Below are 21,881 nucleotides of genomic sequence, written 5' to 3'. Positions count from 1 at the left end.
TCCTAGAGCTTGCCAAATGAAAGACAGGCCTGGTCTCTAGAAATATCCTCAGAGCTGTGTTTATCTCACAGCGTGAGCCGGATCTTGTTTCCTACATCAGCAGCCGCCCCTCAGCAGTGACATTTACAGTTACCAAGTGACAATGTATGAATCTTCCCAAATTTATCAATATTTTTGTCTCTCGCCTCCCACCCCACTCCACTGCCCCCCGTAGAAAGTGCGCTAACGAAACCATTTAGATTAGATGTTGAAGCAGACGATTTATTTTTTCTCTCTTAGAAGCGAAACACTTTCCAGGGAGTTGAAAATTGCATTGTTTCCCCCCCGGTGGAGCAAGGGCTCTCAAGCATCTGCTTTTGAAGGGTAGCAACAGGCTCTGGATTACGTCACTGGATCTAATAACCCTGGGGTTGGAGCAGGCGATTTTTACCAGCGTCAGGAACCCCAATGCTAATGCATTGATTTCCCTTTAATAGAATTTCGCTGTCGAAGGACAGGGTTCCGTGGAGTCCACCCTTCAATCTTAACCCGGGCAAAGACTGTCCCTTTCCAGTTGAGCTCCATTCATTTCTGGTTGAACAGGTTAAGCAAAGACAGACCTCGCTGTTCTCAATTCACTTTATGACCCTCCCATCATAAAAAATAATATCAGCACCTTGCTTTTCATGTCAGAACTACATTTGAGCCACTATTCCCCGTGCCCATGAGTAAATCCCATAAAAGCCGCCCCGTTGTACTGTTGCTATTTTTCCTTGTGGGTGATTGATTGATGGATGAGTACTGACACTTCAATGAAGCTATTTCGACTGCCATCTCAATCCGATGATGTGAGGGGTATATTTTCTGTCCATGCCTCATTACTTCAGAATGACATTCCTGGAACTTCATTTACTTTTTCCCTCCTTCCCCGAAGCGCCATATTTTTTCCCATCTAGGTTATGCATGCCATAAAAAAAGCAATTTGCCATTATATGTGGCATAAGGCCAACACTTTCCCTAGGAGGTAAATAAGAAGTTTTTTTTTTTTTTAATCCCAATGTTGAATTTAGGGATCATGTCAAAATTTCCAAAGCAATTTCAACAGGCAGCGTCTAGGAGAAAAGGTGGAGAGGACATCTGGCTTCATTTTGTTGGTTTGAGATTTGTGTGTGAGTGCAATAACCTTGCTAATTAAAGCAACAACAACAACAAGAAAATTAGATTTTGTTTGTTTGTTTCAGAATCATCTAGTTCTTAGTGTTGTACCTAGAATAGTTTAAATATTTCACCTATAGCTGAGTAGCAGTTTATAACACAATCCAGACTTTATTTGTCCTTTGAGAATAAGGAGATTCATTGTTTAAATGCAGTGATAGATTTATCTATGTATAGATTGCTTTCAGTTGTATAGAAAATGCTCAACTAGAGTAAACAGATGGACCCCTGAATTTCCAAACTGTGCACTAGGTATGCGAGACTTTTAATATTAAAACATGCTCTTCGCTTTTCCAAGTTGACTTAGGACCTGATTTTAATCTGTGTAATACAGTATTCCCGTTAATAATAATGTATAATTAAGACATCCGTTAAAAATCCATAACGTTAATTTAATGGAGAAAATCTAATACAGCTCTATTGGAATTTTTACGTTAAATTAACTTTAACGGGCTTTTAATGGATGTCTTAATTAGATCTCATTATTAACGGGAATATTCCACAAATTAAAATTGGGCCCTCAAAGTTTTAATGAAAAAAGTTGCGGGAACACATTTAAAATGGACACCCTATTTCATGTTTCCTGTTGCTGTTTAGGCTACGCTGTGTTTCCACGTCCGTAAACAACAGGTCCTGCAGACAGCTGCTGTGACCCCTCTTCTTGCTTGCCTTCGGATCCTGCATCTCACCAATTTCCCCAACGCTGCCACTTTGCAGGTCTCCTATGCGTGCTTAAAACCATTTTGTGTAACCAACAAAGATAACAAAAAAGGATGCCCACCACTGCTTGGGGAAAAGTCTTTGGCAGCAATACGGTTAAGCCTAACTGTTTGAACAACTCTCACAGAAGATGAACATTGTTCGGAGGTTTTCTTGGCTCAAAGTCTGGTCTAACTTAATAATTCTTCCACTTTGCGGTGATTAATGGCTCCCTGGTGCAGGGGCAGGACTGGGCAATCCAGGTGCAACCGTAATTGTTGCTCTGAACAGAAACATTTCCTTTAGACAAACGTTCCCAGAGGGGTTATAAATAGGAAATGGACTTTACCATGAAAAGTAGCTTCCAAGGGTCTGCATCTCGTGCAGTTCGCTTGGACGTTAACCTATGAAGACTGCTACACCCCTCCCCACCCTTTCCTGTCAAGTGTTTCAGACCGACAAAATAAGTACATCAATGTTCTCAGTCATTATTTTTCTTCAGTGGCACTTTGTTTCCTCATGACAGTGAAAAGGGGGCCGTGGAGACGAGACTGCCTCCTTGCAGTTTATCAATGAAAATCTAATACCGTCCATAAGCAGAGAAGTGGAAATCAATACTTCATTACCAAATTGTTAGTAAGAATGAAGAGAGACGGCTGGGGGGTTCTTCTTCTTCTTCTTCTTCTTCTTTTTTTTTGGTAGTCTTCTCAGAGCAGGGTGTCAGGAGAAGTTCAATGTCAGAAGCAGGCGGTAGAAGTGTGTGGGCGATCCAGGCTGGAAAGTTGAAACTAAGGCATTTGTCCTGTAATGGCAATCGGAACAACAGAAAACGATGCATTATTTTCTGAGGAATAGCTCAGGTGGTTGTTTACCCCCGGCAGTCAGACTGCCCACCAACACGATTTCATTTGAACTAATGCTCTGCGTGAGTCACAGTTAAATCCAGTCTAGGGTATGATGTAACCACGTGGTGGGACATAGAAAGGAAGAACCCGTTTAGGGGGGGAAAAACCCTTTAAAATATAATGTATTTACACACTTCTGCTTATAACAGCATTATTCACAATAGCTGAAAGGAAGAAGCAACCCAGATACCCACGGACAGATGAATGATAAACAAAGTGTGGTCTATATACATACAATGGAATATTATTCAGTTTTAAAAGGGAAGGAAATTCTGATGCATTCTGACAACTTGGATGGACCTTGAGGACATGATGTTAGGACAGAATAAGGCAGTCCTAAAATACTGTATGACTTCGCTTACGCGAGGTACCTAGGATAGTCGAACTTAAGGAAACACAAAACAGAACTGGTAGTTGCCACAGGCTAGGGAATGGGGAATTACTGTCTAATGGGTGTAGAGTTTTAATTCTGCAAGATAAAAAAAGTCCTGGAGACGAACAGTAATGCACAATGATGGGAATGTACTGAATGCCACCGGACCGTGTACTTGACAATGGTTAGGATGGTAAATTTTATGGTTAGCGTTTCTTTCCAAAATTAAAAATAAAAACCATAGCGTATGACTTTCCCATTGTAAAGCATTTTGAAAAAGAAAAAAAAATTCACCTATGCCCCCACTATCCAGAGAAAGCCCCTGTTCACATTTTGCTATATTTCCTTCTAGTTTTCTTTCTCCATGCATTTTTGTTGGGTGTTCATAGTCCTGAGTGCCCACTATGTGATGTTTCTCTCTGATTTCCACCCTTCCCCCACTCCCAACTTTGAAGGCCCATTGTAAATAGCTACGCGAATTCCACCAAATGTATTACCAGAATTTACGGAAACATTCTCATGATGTTGGACATTCCGTTTGCCTCTAGTTGTGTTCAATAGTAGGTAACACTGTGATAAACATCTTTGGCTTTAAAGCTAGGATAAATTGCCAATTGTGGAATTCCCGAGTCAAGAGATAGGAACGTTTTTGTGGTTGGGGAAGTGTGACTTAAACGTATGCTCTGCTCTAGGAGATTAATTGGGAGAATTTTTTCCCAGATGTGTGCTATTTGTATTACTATAAGAATGCACATAATTTCCATTAGCCCAATCTGGATGACATTCCTTGGAGGAAAGACACCTTGGACTTCTATAAAATTGGTCTTTTAGAAAAGAAGCTTCTAGTAGAAGAATAAAGACCAGTTGAAAATTGTTGACATTTGATGTGTGTAAAGAAATTATGCATAAAATAACCACTACAGACATTAGAAGCAATTCCTTGATCAGAAATAGTATGACTATGGTACTGGAGTCTGCTATTGTATACCTACCAAATGCCCATACACTTTAGACATATTACCACTAACACTTGAAATAATCCTATTTAAAAAATAAGAAGAATCTCAAGGAGGCTCATCATATGCCCAAAGTCACACAGCTAATAAAAAGCAGAAGATGGCTTTAAATTTAGGTCTTCTCATTTCGAAGCTTCAGCTCAGTTCAGGCACCCCCTTCCCCCATCTAGATTACAGATGGTTACCCTCAGCGGAAGGAGTCATTTCCCTTTGACATTTTGTTTGCTTTTCAGAGACAAAATCGTCTTCCCTCTGACGTGGTTGGAACCCCTGGCAGGTCCAGAGACTTGAGGAGGATGGTCACGTGGATAGAGGAGAATGATGGATCAAAGAAAGAGAAAGAAATCAGAGGGCAGAATTGCAACGGTATCAGGAGAAAGTAGGAGGTGGGAGAAAGGAAGAAAGAGGAAGAGAGAAGCCGATCTTCTTAAAGGGTGAAAGCACCTTACACTGTGGGGCAGGGTGAAGCCCTGGGTGAAGGGTTCACACACACTCTATTCATGGACCCCCATCTCTTCTCCCTGACACGACATTAATGTGATACTGGTGTTAGAGAACTTTGCTTCATTTGACACTTCCTCAGACCTGCTCAAGATATGACCAACACCCTGATTTCTCTGGCTAGGTTTCTCTTAAGGCAGAATTTGCTCCAGAAATGGGAGCAAGGAGAAAGAAAAAATACTTATATTCTAGACCACTTCTTGGAAATTCATAATACACATTAGCATATTAAAGGCTCTGAGAAGTCCTGCCATCAAAACCCAACCCAACCCAACACAATGTGTCTTTAGTTAACCCAGTGCCACCCAGATTTGTTTGATGCCCCTTTTCTTTCCCACAAAACACTCACAAATATACTCGAGTGTTTTCTGGAAAATATCTTCATGCCATATCTGTGTAAAAGCAAAGAAGTTGCTCAGTTCCTATGATCTCAGTCATGACCTCATTATTGACTTTCTGTGATTCTTTGCTCAGGTCCCTTGGCTTTTTGGGAGCCTCAGCATGAAAGGAGCCTGTTGTAGTGATAACTTGACATTTCCTGAGTTCACTCTGTGCTACCCACGCTAAGTCCATGCCTCACCTCACGTCAGCTTCATGATACTGCCATGCAGGAGGGAATGGTGTCTGCACTTTCCAGCCTATGAAATGGAAATTTAGAGACATGAAGCCATTTGGCCGGCAGTCACTTGGCTGGTAAGTGGGAGAAAGGGCACTCAGGTTCAGGGTTGTCTGGGCTCTTAGGCCGCCACTTCTTACATGGTCTGGGGTGGTTTGGTAATGTCGCCAAATGTTAGACACTAACAGTATGAATGATTCAGAGGTGTTTCTCCAAGAGTTTATCTGTACAGTTAGTTACTGAGTTAAATTCTAGATATGAGTGTCTTCTGTTTAAACCCGGCCATGATGCTATTTCTACCTGACAGATCTCCCATTCCACCACGATGGACTGAAGTGATGGATTCTTCCGGAAGGTCAGTGTTCCCGCACTAAAAGAGAATGGTAAAGAAGAGAACTGAATCTTGGGCCACTTTGGGACGATGTATCTTTTCTTACTATTTCATATCTTAGGAGATAAGAAATGGGTCCAATGGCGAGACCCTGTGGGTCTAAAGAGGAAACCCCAGCAGAAAATTAAAATAGCAAATGAAGGGAATGAAAACTGGTGGCTTTACTTTCCCAGCCCAGAACGAGGCATGTAGACTACTTCCGCTTGCGTCTCTGCTGGTAGTCGAGGTCAAGTATTGCCGCTGCATGGGGTTTTTTCTTTTCCTTCTCTAATATATGAAACTACCACTACATACATAAAACAGAAATAAATAAAAATTTTAATTACATATCTAAAAAGTCACCGGCAGTGTTCATTAAGGAGAGTTTGTGAGGGAGAGCCAGGCTGAGAGATGTCATTATTTTTGTATTAATTACACAACCCCCAACAGATGGGTAGAGTTATATCTGCTTTAATTTGGCCACGCTAGGGTTTTTAATCCCGCTGGCAAATCATTCTGGTTGGCCTTCCTCTCCATGCCCTTGCTCAGGCCTGCCTTTCTCTGTCTCTACTTTGTCAGGTTCTTTTCTGAGCGGCTTCGTTGTCTCTGAGGTGAGTTGGGACAAAGCTGGGCGCACCACTGGCATCTCATGGTTAGGGGCTTGGGATGATGGACACCTTTCGATGTGAGGGACAACTCTCTGAAGGTCATGTTGTCCCTCGTCCTGCACCATTTTTGAAAATCTCTCTGGGGAGTCGGGTTTCTCAACCCTGGCACTGTTGATATTTGGGGCTGGACAATTCTTTTTTTCCCTCAATATTTATTTATCTATTTATTTAAAATGTTTGTTATTTATTTTTGAGGGGGGGCACACAAGCAGGGAAGGAGCAGAGAGAGAGAGGGAGACACAGACTCCGAAGCAGGCTCCAGGCTCTGAGCTGTCAGCACACAGCCTGACGTGGGGCTTGAACTCAAGAACTCAAGAACCATGAGATCATGACCGGAGCTGAAGTTGGATGCTAAATTAACTGAGTCACCCAGGCTCCCCTAATAGTTATTTATTATTGAGAGAGGGCAAGCGGAGTAGGGGTGAGAGAGGGGGACAGAGGATCAGAAGTAGGCTCTATGCTGACAGACTGACAGCAGTGAGCCCGACATGGGGTTTAAACCCATGAACTGTGAGATCATGACCTGAGCTGAAGTCGAATGCTCAACTGACCGAACCACCCAGGTGCCCCTGGGCTGAAAAATTCTTTGTTGTAGAAGACCGTTTCGTGCTTTCTCGGGTTTTTAGTAGCATCTCTGGCCTCTGCGCACAAGATTCCAGGAGCAGTGCCTCACGCTTGAGCTGTGACAGCCAAAAATATCCCCGGACATTGCCAAATGTCCCTGAGGCTGAGAGCAACATTATCTAACACAGTGGCTCAGAACCACTGACACAGCGGCCAACGTTTTTGTAATCATTTGAGCCTAGAACCAAATTCCATTTTACATATAAACACAAAGTCTTTTGTGCACTGTTTCATACACACTGTGTTGTCCAGACGTAAAGCTAGCTTGCAAACAATTGGTTTGTTTTCTTTGGAATTTTAATGAGAGTTATTTGCCACTTTAAAAAAAAAATCAAGTCTCCTCTGGCATTGCCACTCATGATATTTGAGACGCCCATTCAACAGCCCCGAACTGACCTTGCCTTTGTCACGGACATGTTCCCAAGGAGTCTGGATTCAGGAGCCCACGACTGACTACCTCATCATCCTCCGAGGACCTCGTTACTGAGCATGGCCCACAGAACAGCCCTGACTTACCTGGGGGTCTATTAGGAATGCAGAACACTGGGGTGCCTGGGGGCTCAGTCGGTAGAGCGCTGACTTTGACTCCGGTCATGATCTCACGGTTTATGAGTTCGAGTCCTGCGTCGGGCTCTGTGCTGACAGCGAACTCAGAGCCTGGAGCCTGCTTCAGATTCTGTGTCTCCTTCTCTCTGCCCCTCCCCCTCTCATGAACTAATAAATAAACATTAATAAAAAACGAGAAATGCAAAGCACGGGCCCCCAGCCCCGCTGAACTCAGAATCTGCACTTAGCAAGAGAAGGCCTGACTGCGTGGACGTTTGTGCCCAAACGTTTTCCTTTTGTTTTTCGCTGTACAGTCACTGCATCAGATGATTTCTTTTCGAAAATGCGGGCGTAGGCTGGTCATCTGACCTATGAATTTCATTTCTGGATAGTAAAGGGGAGATCGTGAGATATTTGTTGGGAAATGTCCACACTGGGTGTGGGAAGGGTGAGGCCTCCGTCCGCACGAGCCCCGTATAGACAGCAGCATCCGGTTTGTAACGTAAACTATCATCCGCGTGCTGATGCCTGTGGGCTTCGGATGCGCACGTCCAACCGGCTTCTTGACATTTCCGGGGGTGCATCGCACAAGTACGTCAGAGGCAACTTTCTCCAAAGCGGGGGGCGTGAGTGCCGCGCCCCCAGCCCCTTTCTCCTCCAGGGTTTCTTTTCCCAGGAAACGGAGGCTCAAACCGCTCCGTGGTGGCTCAGGCCAGAAAGTTGGCCGATCCCGGACTCCTGCTCCCGCATCTCCTTGCCAGAACCTACTTCCCTGACCTTCCGGGAGGCCCGGTTCCAGCCTGGGCCGACCACCTCCAGGGGACCGCGGGGCCCTGTCACTGGGTCACTTTTCTCCTCCGTGGGTCCTGCTGATCGTTTTCCATATGGCAAACAAAGTCAGCTTAGGGACTCTTTAAGTCGACTGAAGCAGTCACTCTGTTTCCTCCCGGCTTAGAGTCCTCCGATGATGTTCGCTGCACTTGGGAAAAACCATGTTTTTCTTTTTCTTTTTTTTTTTTTACAGTTTATTTACTTATTTACCTTTTACAATGTTTATTTATTTATGAGAGAGAGAGACAGAATGCAAGCAGGGGAGGGGCGGAGAGTGGGAGACAGAGAATCCGAAGCAGGGTCCAGGCTCCGAGCTGTCAGCACAGAGCCCGACGCGGGACTCGAACCCACAAACCGTGAGATCATGACCTGAGCTGAAGTCGGACGCTCAGCCATCGGAGCCACACGGGTCGCCCCCAAACCCTGTTTTTCTAAAACTATCTGCCTAATGTGGCCTTGCCACGTCTCTGAACTTACTTGGGTCTCCCAGGCCCTGGCTGATATGTCCCAAGAACATTGGCCTTCTGACAGTGTCTCGAACAGGCTCCTGGGAATGTGCAGGTACGCTTTCCTCTGTCTACAATATTCTTCCTGTATGTGTGATGCACACCTTGACACCTTTAAAGTCTTAGATAAAATATCACTTCCTCAGAGAAGCCTTCTCTTACCCTTGGGGCTTGACTAAGTTCTTTGTTATAATCTGGCACCTTCTATGTTGTTCTTGTGGACGTGGCTGCAGTTTATAAACATAATCACACGTGAGGTTTTTAATTTAGTGTCTGCTGCCTACAGCACCTTGTAGACCCCAGAAAGGTGGGGACTGTGTCCTTCTAATTGTTTTGCTTTAAATTAAGTTTTGAGAGAGATAGAGACACAGAGCATACGTTGGGAAGGGGGAGGGTGTTGGAGATGAGAGGCAGAGAGAGAAAGGGTAACACAGAATCTGAACCAGAGTCCAGGCTCCAAGCTGTCAGCACAGAACCCGATGTGGGGCTTGAACTCATGAACCTGAGAGATCATGACCTGAGCCAAAGTCAGACACTCAACTGACTGAGCCCCCAGATGCCCCTGAACTGTGTGCTGTTAGATCGTAACAGTTTCCCAAGAAGATAAGCCAATGTCTGGCACATAGTAGGTACCTGATAAACATTTGCTGAGTGAATAGTCATAAAGACCACATGAAAGAAGAATTTTAAAGTGTTTAATACTAAGATAATATAAAACAATAGATTCACCAGGAATCCTGCCTGTCTACGTGCAATGAAAAAAAGAGAACAGATTAGAACAATTAGTCCAAAGAAACGTAAATAGACAGAAAGAAACTTTGCCGCTTACTTGGTACTTTCACCTTCATAGAACAAATTATTTTGCCATTTTGAAACAATTTACATCTTTTCAAATTATATATATATACACACACACAAATTATATATATTATATATAATGTATACATTATATGCAATGTGTATATTTGTCTATCTATCTATCCTTTTCTGAAATATATTAGATAAATATTAGTAACCCCAAAGATAAAAATATTGAGGCCGTGGGAGTTCAAACAATTTGCTCCCATAGTGATTTGCGATGGAGTCAGATTATCTGACTCTGAATTCAGGGCTTCTTAAAACTGTTTGGTTAAAGACGAAAAAAAAGAACACGTGAAATATAAATGCTGAAAATACATGAAATGTATTATGAAAAAAAGGCTGCAATAAGAAAGCAAAGTGGCCAAGGAGATGTGTGATTCCCAACCATGTAATCCTGGGAGAAACCTGCAGTTAATATTTTTTTTCAAATTGATTTTACCATTTGAAAATCCAAATTGGCTCACCTACATTGCTGAATTTCATCATTAGGGCTTCACCTAATTTTTCCTAAGAGGAATCTCTGTGTGCAGAAACCCTTAAACTCTGGCGGACCAATTTCAATTTTTAGAATGAAGAAAGTAATTGCTTAAATGTATTGAATGCTTTTCCTATGCCAGACACAGCTCCCTGTAAGCAGGTGCGTGATATTTTACAGTGTTGTCTGATGTATTTTTGCCTTTTCTTGATTCCTTTCTCCCAAGTAGTTTCCCCGCCATTGAAAGCAGACACTGAGATGAATTGCTCTTGAAAAGATGCAGCCACAAAATAAGCCAGACAGAATCAAGTGGCTGAGTTTCTGAGTGACGAAAGGGACTTTATCTCTCTTCATCTTCTTTTTTTTTAGTGTGTATTTGCTTATTTATTTATTTAGAGGGAGAGACAAAGAGCAGGTGGAGGAGGGGCAGAGAGCGAGAGGGAGGCGGAGAATCCCAAACAGGCTCCATCCTGATAGTACAGGATAGACTTGGGGCTCGAACTCACAGGTTGTGAGATCATGACCTGAGCCGGAAGTAAGAGTCAGATGCTTAACTAACTGAGCCACCCAGGTGCTCTGGGACTTTATCTTTCTCATAATGAATCTCAAAGAGGTTGAGTCAATAAGAAAATTAAAAGTTATATAGCAGTAACGTCTGGGTAGTGACTATTAATTTCAGGCCGCCACTTACTCGCTATTTCCATTAATCATCTCAGTAGTCCTGGGGGTGCGTCCAATATTACAGAGGAAAAAGTTAATGTTCAGGTGACTGAAATGGCTTACCCAAGGTGACATGACAGTAAATGGAGATGGATATTATAATATTCGGTTGGAATATATCTTCTCCGGATTTCAGAGCTTTTACTCTTAACCGCCAAACTCATTGTTCCTGACTTTGAACCTGAGACCATGGATTCTTTGTCAAAGGGGTGCTTGATTAGACCCTTGAAGAACAAGACGCAAAACTATTATTGATGTTGGGAGTCTTCTCCTTGGACTATCTAAATACAGATGACAGATAGGTCATATTCGGCGCACTGGAAAATCTCAACTTTTGAACTTCCTCTTTTAAAGCACAACTTGTGATAAATCAACCATGTGTCTCGTATGTATGACATACGCTCCATGACACAAACCAGACAGCCAACTGCCCACAGCTCCTAAAGGCATTTTTCTGCAGGTTTTTAAAAAAATGTTTATTTATTTTTGAGAAAGGAGAGAGAGAGTGTGTGCACAAGCAGGGGAGGGTCAGACACAAGCAGGGGAGGGTCAGACACACACACACACACACACACACACACACACACACACACACACACACGGAGTCTGAAACAGGCTCCTGGCTCCCAGCTGTCTACCCAGAGCCTGTTGTGGGGCTTAAATCAAACCTATGAACTGTTAGGTCATGAGCTGAGCTGAAGTCGGACGCTCAACCGACTGAGCCACCCAGGAACCCCGTTGTTGTTGTTTTTGAAGTTTATTTATTTATTTTGAGAAAGAGAGAGAGAGAGAGAGACAGCAAGCAGGGGAGGAGCAGAGAGAGAGGGAGAGAGAGAATCTGAAGTAGCCTCCACACCGTCAGCACAGAGCCCAATGCAGGGCTTGAACTCAAGAACCATGAGATGATCAAGAGTCAGATGCTTCACCAGCTGACCCACCCAGGCCCCCCACCCCCCGTTTTTTTCATCAGTGCCAGAGCAAACACTGGCTGACCTAAGCTGATCTCCACCCTATGCCACCAACTTCTGAGTGTCTTACTGGGTGGGTATATTGGAAGTACTTTTGCAAATAATTTCCCCTTTGGTCTGTTTAATGGGCAGCCCTTGAAGTTTAAAAGCCCTTCACCACCGCATTTGGAAGGGCCATGCAATGAAATGGGCAGACACAGGGTGACATCTTGGAGAACAACAAAAATGTCAGGCAAAGAGACACAGGGCCTCCGGAGAGCGGCACAGAGGCTGTCACTAGGTGTCATTTGTGTCCTTCCTTGTGTGTCAGAAGATTTCAGTGGTAGAAGAGAATCTTCTCCTTAAAGTATACTCTTCAAGTTCAAGACGACCCAAGTAGTTAAGGAACAGAACTGAACGGAACGGCATGGGGGTTTGCCCCGTGGAAATCTGACAACTAATAATGGGATTATGCAATCTTCACTGCTGTACAGTTATAACCAAGGGGACGTCAACCTAAATACAATGATAAGGCAGAGAGAGACAGCCTCCGCTCCCTTCTGCTCGCTAGCGTTTTAACACGTACCTCTTCTCAGTAGGATGCTCTGACAAAGCTCGGATTGGATAATTATTCAAAAAGAGATGGAGCCCAGTGTTAAGTAAAGCATGTTTCTGCAGAAAGGAATGGCTTCAGTTTTACATATTTAGTTTTTACCGTGGAAACCTCCTACCATCTCTATTGTAGTCTATCACAAAAGTTATGCATGAGATTTCTGCCAACATTCAGCATCAGGAAAGATTTTGCTTATTCTTAAATCCTGGTGTACTTTCTCTTTACAGAAAAGATGACTCTTGGGATGGATCATGTTTCTGTTTTTGCTTTCACTTCCAGGAAGCTCAGTGTCCATTTGGTAGCCCAACTTCAGCAACAGTTTAACCTTTTAGGGTTCCAGTCTATACTCATTAACTTCTCTTTGTATTCACTTTCCATATTCCCTTGGCATATTTGTTAATAGCTTGGCTCTGTCATTTACTAGCTGTGTGGTATTGGGGTAAATGACCTACCCTCTCTGAACCTGAATTTCCACATCTGCAAAATGAGGTTAATAATAGTACCTTCCACACATGGTGCCTGGTACACAATAAGAATGTAGATTTAGAAGAGTGATTTGGGGTGGGTGGGGGACACCTGGGTGGCTCAGTTGGTTAAACATCCAACTTTGGCTCAGGTCATGATCTCACGGTTCACGGGGTTGGGCCCCGCATCGGACTCTGTGCTGACAGCTCGGAGCCTGGATCCTGCTTCAGATACTGTCTCTCTCTCTCTACTGCTACCCCATGTGTGCTCTGTCAGTCTGTCTCTCTCTCTAAATAATAATAAACATTTTAAAAAAAAGTATAAAAATGTGATTTTCTGAGGCACCTGGGTGGTTCAGTTGGTTGAGTGTCTAACTCTTGATTTTAGCCCGGGTCATGGTCCCAGGGTCGTGGGATCGGTCCCCAAGTAGTCGGGCTCTGTGCTGAGCATAAAGTCAGCTTAAGACTCTCTCTCTCTTACTCCCTCTGCCCCTCACCCCTGCTTGTACTCTCTCTGAAAAAAAATTAAAAAGTGCTTTTCTTTTCTTTTATGATTTTATTTCCTTGCACACAATATAGCACCTCAAAAGTGCTGTGGAATAAGATGTAGAATCAATTAAGAATCTCCATGCATAAGATTTTGCTTATGTGTTAGATATAAATAATCTCTGGGTCTTGAAAAATGAATTAGTCTTTCGTCCTGGAAACTTAAAAAAACCCAACTAAGTCGAAGAGAGGCTTTTTAGTTCATGCTTTAAATGTTGAAAAGATATCCGTTGTCAATGCAGATGTGAAACTCTGAAAAGTTTTCCCCTTTTATAGAAAGAAAGGATAAAATAGCATTTCCCAACATTTGATGTGGTTATTAAGAAGAAGAAAGTAGAAAGCCATCACGATACCTACTGTCTTATTAAGTGCTCGTGAGCAGCTCTTTACGATGTGCCTGATGACAGATCGCATTGTCCCTATTTAATGATGAGAAAACAGAGGCAGAGATTGGATAAGTGATTTAACCCATTTTAGGTAGGTGGCCCGTAGTAGCGCCAACATGTGGGCTTAAGTCTGTTTGGTCTCAAAGCCTGTTCGCTAGCCAATATTTATTGCCGTCAGAGGAACTAACTAGAACCGGTAAGGACACATTGCTCACTAAGGCTATATCATGAAAAATAAGGACTGAAAAACTGTGCAGCTGTTGTCATCTCTCAAGAAATAAATTAGAAGGATGGTGAAGATAGGACAACATCCTGACAGAGGAAAGGGAAAATGTCCTTGGTGGTTTCGATGTTAATTATAATTTCATGTCTGGCAATTACGGAGTTCACATTTGACAATTCTCATATATGGTTGATTTTGGTGCACGGCCAGGGAAAAGAGAAAGAGAGCAATTTCCCTGTGCCCATTTTTATTGAGCCACATTCATAGACTCCAAAAGGGCACTTAAATTGTTTGAAAGAGGTCTAGATGCTGGCAAACACCACCATAAACAACCCGGACAGCTTAAAGTCCAAACGGCCAACGACATGATTCACAATGGAACCTATCTTCTCTAAGTGGAGTGCAGAGCCAACTGTTATTTATTACAACTAACTTACAACCCGACGAGATTCGCTGCGTGGACACAGCCAGGGGACTTCACAGCTGCCTAAGTGTGAGTTGTTGGCATTTGGGAAGAGCAGTGTGCCCTCTAAGCATGACAAATCAAAGGGCAGATCTTTTTTTGCCCCTGTGGTTATGTGTCTAAGCTTACTGTAGCATGTTGATAGTGTTGTCTACACTGACAAAGAGGATTAGTGGGTTGGAACCCATGTTTAGATAATTTAGTAAACTCTCCCGCTTTCCTAAAAGAGTGCCCCCCCTTTTCAATTCCACAAAACCCTTTCCTCTTAATATCTAACATCACAAATGTTTTGTATTGAACAATGATAATGTGTTAAATGCTTTACAAGGCATATATTATTTCATTCAATCCTAATGAAAATACAATTGAACAAATATGAAATTGTATTATTATGCAGTATGTATTACACAGTAAAATAAAGTTATTCTTTTTTAAAATTTATTTTGAGTGCCCCTTCTTTTTAATGATAATTTTATTAATTGGGTATCTATGCTTTGCCAGAAGCTTGGCTGCTTATAATAATCTCCAAATGTAGCTCTCAATGAACCCATTTCAGAGATCAGGAAACTGAGACACAGAGTGTTAAGTGATGGGACCAAGATCATGTGCCTGGAGAGTGACAGAACAGGATGTGAACCCAGGTTTCTCTGTCACCCCAAGAATCCTCCTGCTTCTTAATAATAACTAGTACCCTTTACCAAGTTGATTGCTACTGGTAATTACCAATCCTCACAAACGATTTAGGAAAGATGAGTTATTTCCTTAGGACAAATGAAGGACTGGAGGTTCAGGAGGTCAAATTTGCTGCTCCACCCACACAGCCATTTCCCAGCGATGCTGGAGTGAAATCAAAATATGTCTGGATCTCCAATCCCGTCTCATCGGACTCTGTGAATGTTTCCCAAAGTATGTTATGGAATGCTCGAGTCCCTTGAGATGGTCTAAGAAAAAAGATTTTTAATTCATTCATTTAGGTTTTAAACAAACCCTTCTCAGAAATGGCGAGCTCCTTCCCACCTCACAGTTTTTGCACCTGCTGTATGCCTTACCTAGAATGCGTCTCCCAGGACCCTGCCTGGATAATTCCTGCTCCACATTCGATCACTCATACGCTGGCTTCAGTTTCATGTCCTCAGAAAGACCTTTGCTTTTCCCAGAATCGAGACCTTTTTTTATCCAGGAAAAAAAAATCCAGATATCCCATCTCTAGCCCCAATTTCCCATTAATCATGTTGGCTTTTCCTCTAGCCTTTAGGAGGGCAGGGGTGGTGACTATTTTGCTCAACAAGTCTCCAAACCACCAGCCCAGTGCCTGGTTCATGGGTGTCAATCACTGAAGAACATGAGTTTTTCTTCCTACTTTTCCCATTGCTCTACCTTTGTAGAATCATGAAAATGGAAGTGAGTGACCTTAGGGATCCTCCCTGCTCCTGCCATTTTGCAGGTGGTGACCTGGACGCTTAGACTTCACATGCATTCAATGACAACAACAGTATTAAGATGTACCTGTTATTTATCAACCAAGTGTGTTCTTGACCTGGAGCCCAAGTGTTGAACCAATGAAGTCTAATTTTATTCTCAAGATAGATGAGGAAACTGAGGCACCAGGGCTTTAAGAAGCTTACCCATGTTCATAGCTCATAAGTGGCACAGAATTACCTGGGCACATCCTCCGCTCTGGCCTTACCCCCCCCCCGGGCATCCCTGGGACGGTCTAAAACACTGATGCCTAGGTTCCATCTCAGAGACTCTGCCTGAATTTGCTCAGGGTATGGCACTGGGCACTGGGATTTTTAAAAGCTCTCCAGGGGATTCTAATGTGCTGCTGAGATTAAGAATCGCCACTGCAGTGTAGGATTGATTGATTTATTGTTTAGTGCCATTTAATCAATTCCCCTTCTTGCAGAGACTCAGGCTACATGACTCGTACAATTGGACTACAACATTCCTCGCTTCCATCTCTCTTTCTCTTTTCCTTCCCCTCCCTCTCTCTTTCCCCTCCCGACTGCAAAATCTGCATTTTTACGTAGGTTGAATTCCTTCATGACATATATAAATATGGAAAAAAAACCCCACGATGCACTTAGATTTATAACCCACTCTTGCTTGTAAACGTATTGGCCGTCATTTACAAGTCCCAACCAAAATGGTCTAGTTACTTCTCCAAAGAGTAAGCACATAAATTTCCATACAAACAGAGAATTCATAGGACACCTTCAAGACCCTGGAGTTTGTTTGCCTTTCAGTAATTACAACAACAGCTGTTATCAGATAATGAGGATTCACCTGGAGCCAGGTGTCCTGTGAGGCTGGTGGGGGCAGAGAGGCCCCCATAACCAGAGCAAGGTGGGTATCACCAACAGCACTGTTCTACAGAGGGTCAACTGGCTCATGACGTGATGGTCACCATGGTCAGTAAGAGGTGGATTTTGGATTTCAACCTCCCTCTTCTTACCCACCCCCACCCGTCTCCACCTGCGACAACACTAACCTCTCTCTTCCTAGACTCCTCAGACTTTGCCCTGTGATCCTGTTTGTGCGCTGAAAAAACATTGAACTAAGTTCTCTCCCTTGAAAGAATTCAAGGCTTTCCTCCAACCCAAAGTCAGCTGTTGGGAAGCAATAACATGGATTTTGCATGTCTCACTTATTAAACTCACTAGAAAGCTTTTACTCCTTTCAAGCATAGCTACAAACGAAACTGTGCTCTCATCTTTTGCGTCAAGAAAGTGAGTGGAAAGTTTGTTTGGAGGGTTCTATAGCCACACGCTGCACCCTCTCAGGCCAGGGGCAGGGACAAGGGCAGGATGGCAGTTGTGGGAAGCAGCCATTGATGTTAAAGTAATAATATGAACGTTTCATTGATAAGCGATGGGAAGCCAGTGTAATGAACAGAATTGTGTTCCCCCCAACACAATTGTATGGCTGAGCTACCGAGGTGCCCCTTGACAATATTCTTGCAACAAATATTGGGGCAGACACTGGATACTTTCTCCATACAAGGAACACAGCAGGGACCACACCATACGGGACCTCTGTTTTCAGAGGGTTGGAACTGTGGAGGGAGAGAAGACGGGATACAAGACCATAGGAAGTAAGTCCAGTGCTGTGGTGAAGATGAGGCAGGGTGCTGGAAAAGTGAGTGTCTGGGGACACCTGGGTGGCTCAGTCAATTAAGCTCTCTGGCTCTTGATTTTGGCTCAGGTCATGATCTCGTGGTTTGTGAGATCCAACCCCACACTGGGCTCTATGCTGACAGGATGGAGCCTACTTGGAATTCTCTCTCTCTGCCCCTTTCTGCTTGTACTCTCTCCATCTCAAAAGAAAGAAACTTAAAAAAAAAAAGTGAGCATCTGTTGATGTGAATGACAGTAAGGCCATTCTGAGAAGGGGCCAAAGAAGCCCCCGTAGGAGGTGACATTTGAATTAAGACCTGAGAGAGGAGAAAGGGCCATCCATGGTGGGGGGAGTGGAGGGAAGGCATGTCCAGGTGGAGCGTTTGCAGATGCAAATCCCCAAAGGTGAGACAGGGCTTGGCCATCAGAGGAAACATAACAAGGCCAGCAGAGTGGGGGCTCAGCCCAGACTAGCAAAACCACCCCACCAACAACCAAGAGTGAAACCAAAGCCACATCCCCCACTCTATGGCCTTTGTGTCAAGTCCCATCTGCTGCCGGTCTTTAGATAGTCTACAAGCTAAGAATGATTTTTACATTATTAAAGGACTTAAATATATCAAAAGAAAGACAGTATTTCATGACACATCAAAATTATATAAAATTCCAACTTCAGAGTCCATTGATAAAGTTTTATTGGCACACAGACACACACATTTGTTTATATGTTATTTACGGCTGCCTTCATGCTACAAGGGCAGAGCTGAGCAGTTGTGACAGATTGTATAGTCTGCGAGGTCAAGAATATTTACTATCTGGCCTGTACAGAAGAAGTTTCCCATCATTTGTTTTCTATGGAAATAGCTCTTTTTGAGTGTCTGTGGATGTGGCTTCCTTCGACTTAACATTGGGTCCCTTTTTTCCAAAAAGTCTCTAAACAGAGATGTCCATGGAATGTGGGCTCCTTGGATTAAACACTCCAGATAGGTCTATCTTAGTCTTTGCTGATTGTTGGTATGGCTCCTTCATTGGATGGCTATGTATTGAGAGATTTTCCTGTGTCTGAAACCGGGCCAGGTGCTGGATGTTTTACTTGGAACAAGACGGTTTGATCCTAGCCTTCTTGTGGTTCATGTTCTACTTAAACACATTTTCAGCAGACCTTTCTTCTGCTCATATCTGCCTCTACACCATCGGTATGTTAGGTATTTGATTTATAGCTTGATATTGAAGCCAATAAAACATATGCCATATTCACATCAATGCTCTTTTAGTTAGATGGTGTTTCAGTAAGCAACGATGGGAAAATAAGATAGTGAACCATGGTTGAGATCATTTCCATACTATGAAGGAAAACTTCACCTGACACCCATGCATAGAATTTGGGGGATCCATGAACTTGCATGTGGAAGAAAATGACATCTTCCATTTTACTGACCTCTAACTGAAATCCAGCTTTTCCTTCATTTATGAAGGATACCAAATCACAGTAGTAGTAGTCACATTGTGATTTCGACCACCAATATTTTCACCAAAACAGCACATATATTTTTATGTTGTATTACAGTTATTGAAAATATCTTGCAGTATCATATACACTTATGACTGAAATCACAGTGGTCATTAGCTTTAGTGTTGGCCATACTATTTAACGGACATAGAGAAATTCATTTATTACTCTGTGACACGTTGGTTTCTTTAGTATTTGATAACTGTACTTCTGTGACTTTTTTTTCTAAATCCTAGGTATTTTATTTTATACCTTTAAAGTTGTGAGAAGGGCTCCATGGGCTTCACCAGGTGGTCAAAGAAGTTCACAGCCTGAAGCAATGAAAAATTTTCATAGTCTAAGGAAACCAAGGGTTCCTTACATGAACTGATTCTTAACCTTCAATGGACATTACAAGAAGGTTAGTGATGCCTGGAATCTTGAGTAGCAATTCTTACTCAAGCTTTTCAAGTTTATAGTAAAGACAAAAGACAATATTATTAAAAACAAAATTTTGCTTTCCTGTGTATGTGTGTGTGCATTTATAAACACACACTTGTTTATTTATTTTGTCTGAAGAGAGGATCTGTAGTTCTCATCAGGTTCTCAAAAAAGTTCTTGATCCCAATATAAGTTCAGGACCACCATGCTACAATGAGTCTTGGGATGGGGACTTTTTTTGAGCCAGGAGTGATTCAGGAATAGTGATTGAAGAACAGTTTCAAATATCCAATAAGGCTACTCTCTGGACAATTTAATTTCTCTGAGTACTCCTTCCCAACTCTAGTCTATTCTCATCCAAATCCCAAATTCAAGTTCTTCCAAAGCCAAGACAAATTTCTACAAGGAGCTAAATAAGTGGCCCCAGAAGTGTTTGTATGAAAGATTCCCTCAATATCTGCTTTGATGTGAGGGGGGAGGGCCACTAGTGGTTCCCTAAATTAATCTTCATTATCACATAAGTGGCTCTTCCCCTTGCGGCTTTAAATTAAGATACCTTGGACACTGCCTTTTCTTTTTTCTACTTCACATACACAATCAGACAGCCAGGAATTTTAATTAGACCTCTTCTATTATTAGAACACAGGGGAAAAAAATCATGGCTGGTCAGAAGGACCCTGAGCTAGGAAAGAGAAAGGTAATCATTTAATTTGTTGTTGTTTCCATAAATCAGGGCCCAGTCATCAATTTCACCACATATTTGAGAGCACATGTTATTGACAATGTGTTCATGGAGAAAAATGGAGTTTGTTGGCAAAGTTGTTCCATTTTCTAAAGATTAAATTGTTCATTGTACAGGCCGCCATCTGCCCTCCCTGGAAGAGATTTAGTTGTTGGCAGAGACGTTCAAAGTCTAGAAGACAAAGTTAAATTTCTTTTTTTTTTATTGCCTTGCATAACCAAAGGCAAGTTCATTCATTCATTCATCCATTCATTCAATATTTATCGAGTGCTTCCTATGTGATATTTAGTTTCTGAGCAATGGATGCTTGTAGAGGATTACGTACAGCCTTAGAGCTGATTAATAATTCTGAGGTCTTCATCCATGCACGGGACCGCTGAATGGCTAGCATTTCTATCTCCTGACCCAACTTGTGTGCCACCAGGAATCCAACAGAATTGTGGCAAGTAAGACAAGTTTCTTCCCTTCAAAAACCTTCTGGTCTATAGAGAGCACATTAGGCAGACACATTTAATAGCAATACAATGACAACTTAAATCTTAAGAAAAACCAAGAGAGAGGCAAAGGTCATTTTTTAGTAAAAGAACCTGAAAGAACTATGACATGAAGCTTCCATATGTAATATCCTTTTACACACACAGTATCCTGTTGTAGGAGCAGGTGTTGATATCCCCATTTCACAGTCAAGTTATTGAGTCTCAAAGGGATGAAGTAATTGGGTCAAGTTCACATAGCTAACACAGGCTGGTATGATGACTCTCTTTCAATTGTACATCTGGCCTCTGGATCATATAAAGTGGGGTCTCAAAGTCCCTCAAGCTCTTCACAGTTTAAGTTCTAAACAACTAACTTTGACCCATTGTATGAACTGCATCTGAAGCCACTCCTATCCTCTTCCTTACTCATCTGAGGCTTTCATTCACTGACTTCCTTTTGCTCTCCACACTCATTGAGGCACTCTTGGTCATGACCTTGACAATAATTTGGATCTTTATTTTCAGACTACATTCTCTTGAGCAACCAGAAGTCTATCCATCTTCAGGTTTGACCTGCTTCTTAGGTTTTTCTTACCTAGGTTTTCCCAGACTCTCCTAGCCAACCCATTCATTAATTTGATCCAATAATGAATTCATTCAATTAATTATTGTGTCTCTACTGTGTGTTACTGGACAATGTAATGATCAAGATTAAAAAGACCCCTACTTTAATGGTCTAAGGATGAAAATGACTTGGGGTAGACACCCACAAATAACAGAAACATTACAATGAAGGCAAACATTATGCAGAAGAGAATTTGGATTCATTAAGGAGAATATCTGAGGTTTCTAACCTGGTCTGCATGTGTGCTTGGATCTTGGAGAAAAGAGAAGATGTCATAAAGGCTTTTAAGATGAGGGTCTTTTCACATAAAACGATGCTCAACATCACTCATCATCAGGGAAACACAAATCAAAACCACACTGAGATACCACCTCACACCAGTCAGAGTGGCTAAAATGAACAAAGCAAGAGACTACAGATGTTGGAGAGGGTGTGGAGAGACGGG

At 42.5% G+C, this 21,881-nt stretch overlaps 1 protein-coding gene across 1 annotated transcript in view; it reads right to left on the bottom strand.

Moving 5' to 3' along the window:
* Positions 1–240: 240 nt before the first annotated feature.
* Positions 241–21,881, bottom strand: part of TSHZ2 (teashirt zinc finger homeobox 2) — a 446,554-nt gene continuing 424,913 nt past the window's right edge. The window contains exon 3 of the mRNA XM_029916279.1: positions 241–2,695. The gene's annotated coding sequence lies outside the window, so the exon portion shown is untranslated. The remainder of the gene's footprint in view (positions 2,696–21,881) is intronic.

Source organism: Suricata suricatta, chromosome 12 (assembly GCF_006229205.1).
Source record: "Suricata suricatta isolate VVHF042 chromosome 12, meerkat_22Aug2017_6uvM2_HiC, whole genome shotgun sequence".
Lineage (NCBI taxonomy): Eukaryota > Metazoa > Chordata > Mammalia > Carnivora > Herpestidae > Suricata > Suricata suricatta.
The sequence above is the reverse complement of the archived record's forward strand: the minus strand, read 5'-3'. Positions and strand labels throughout refer to the sequence as shown.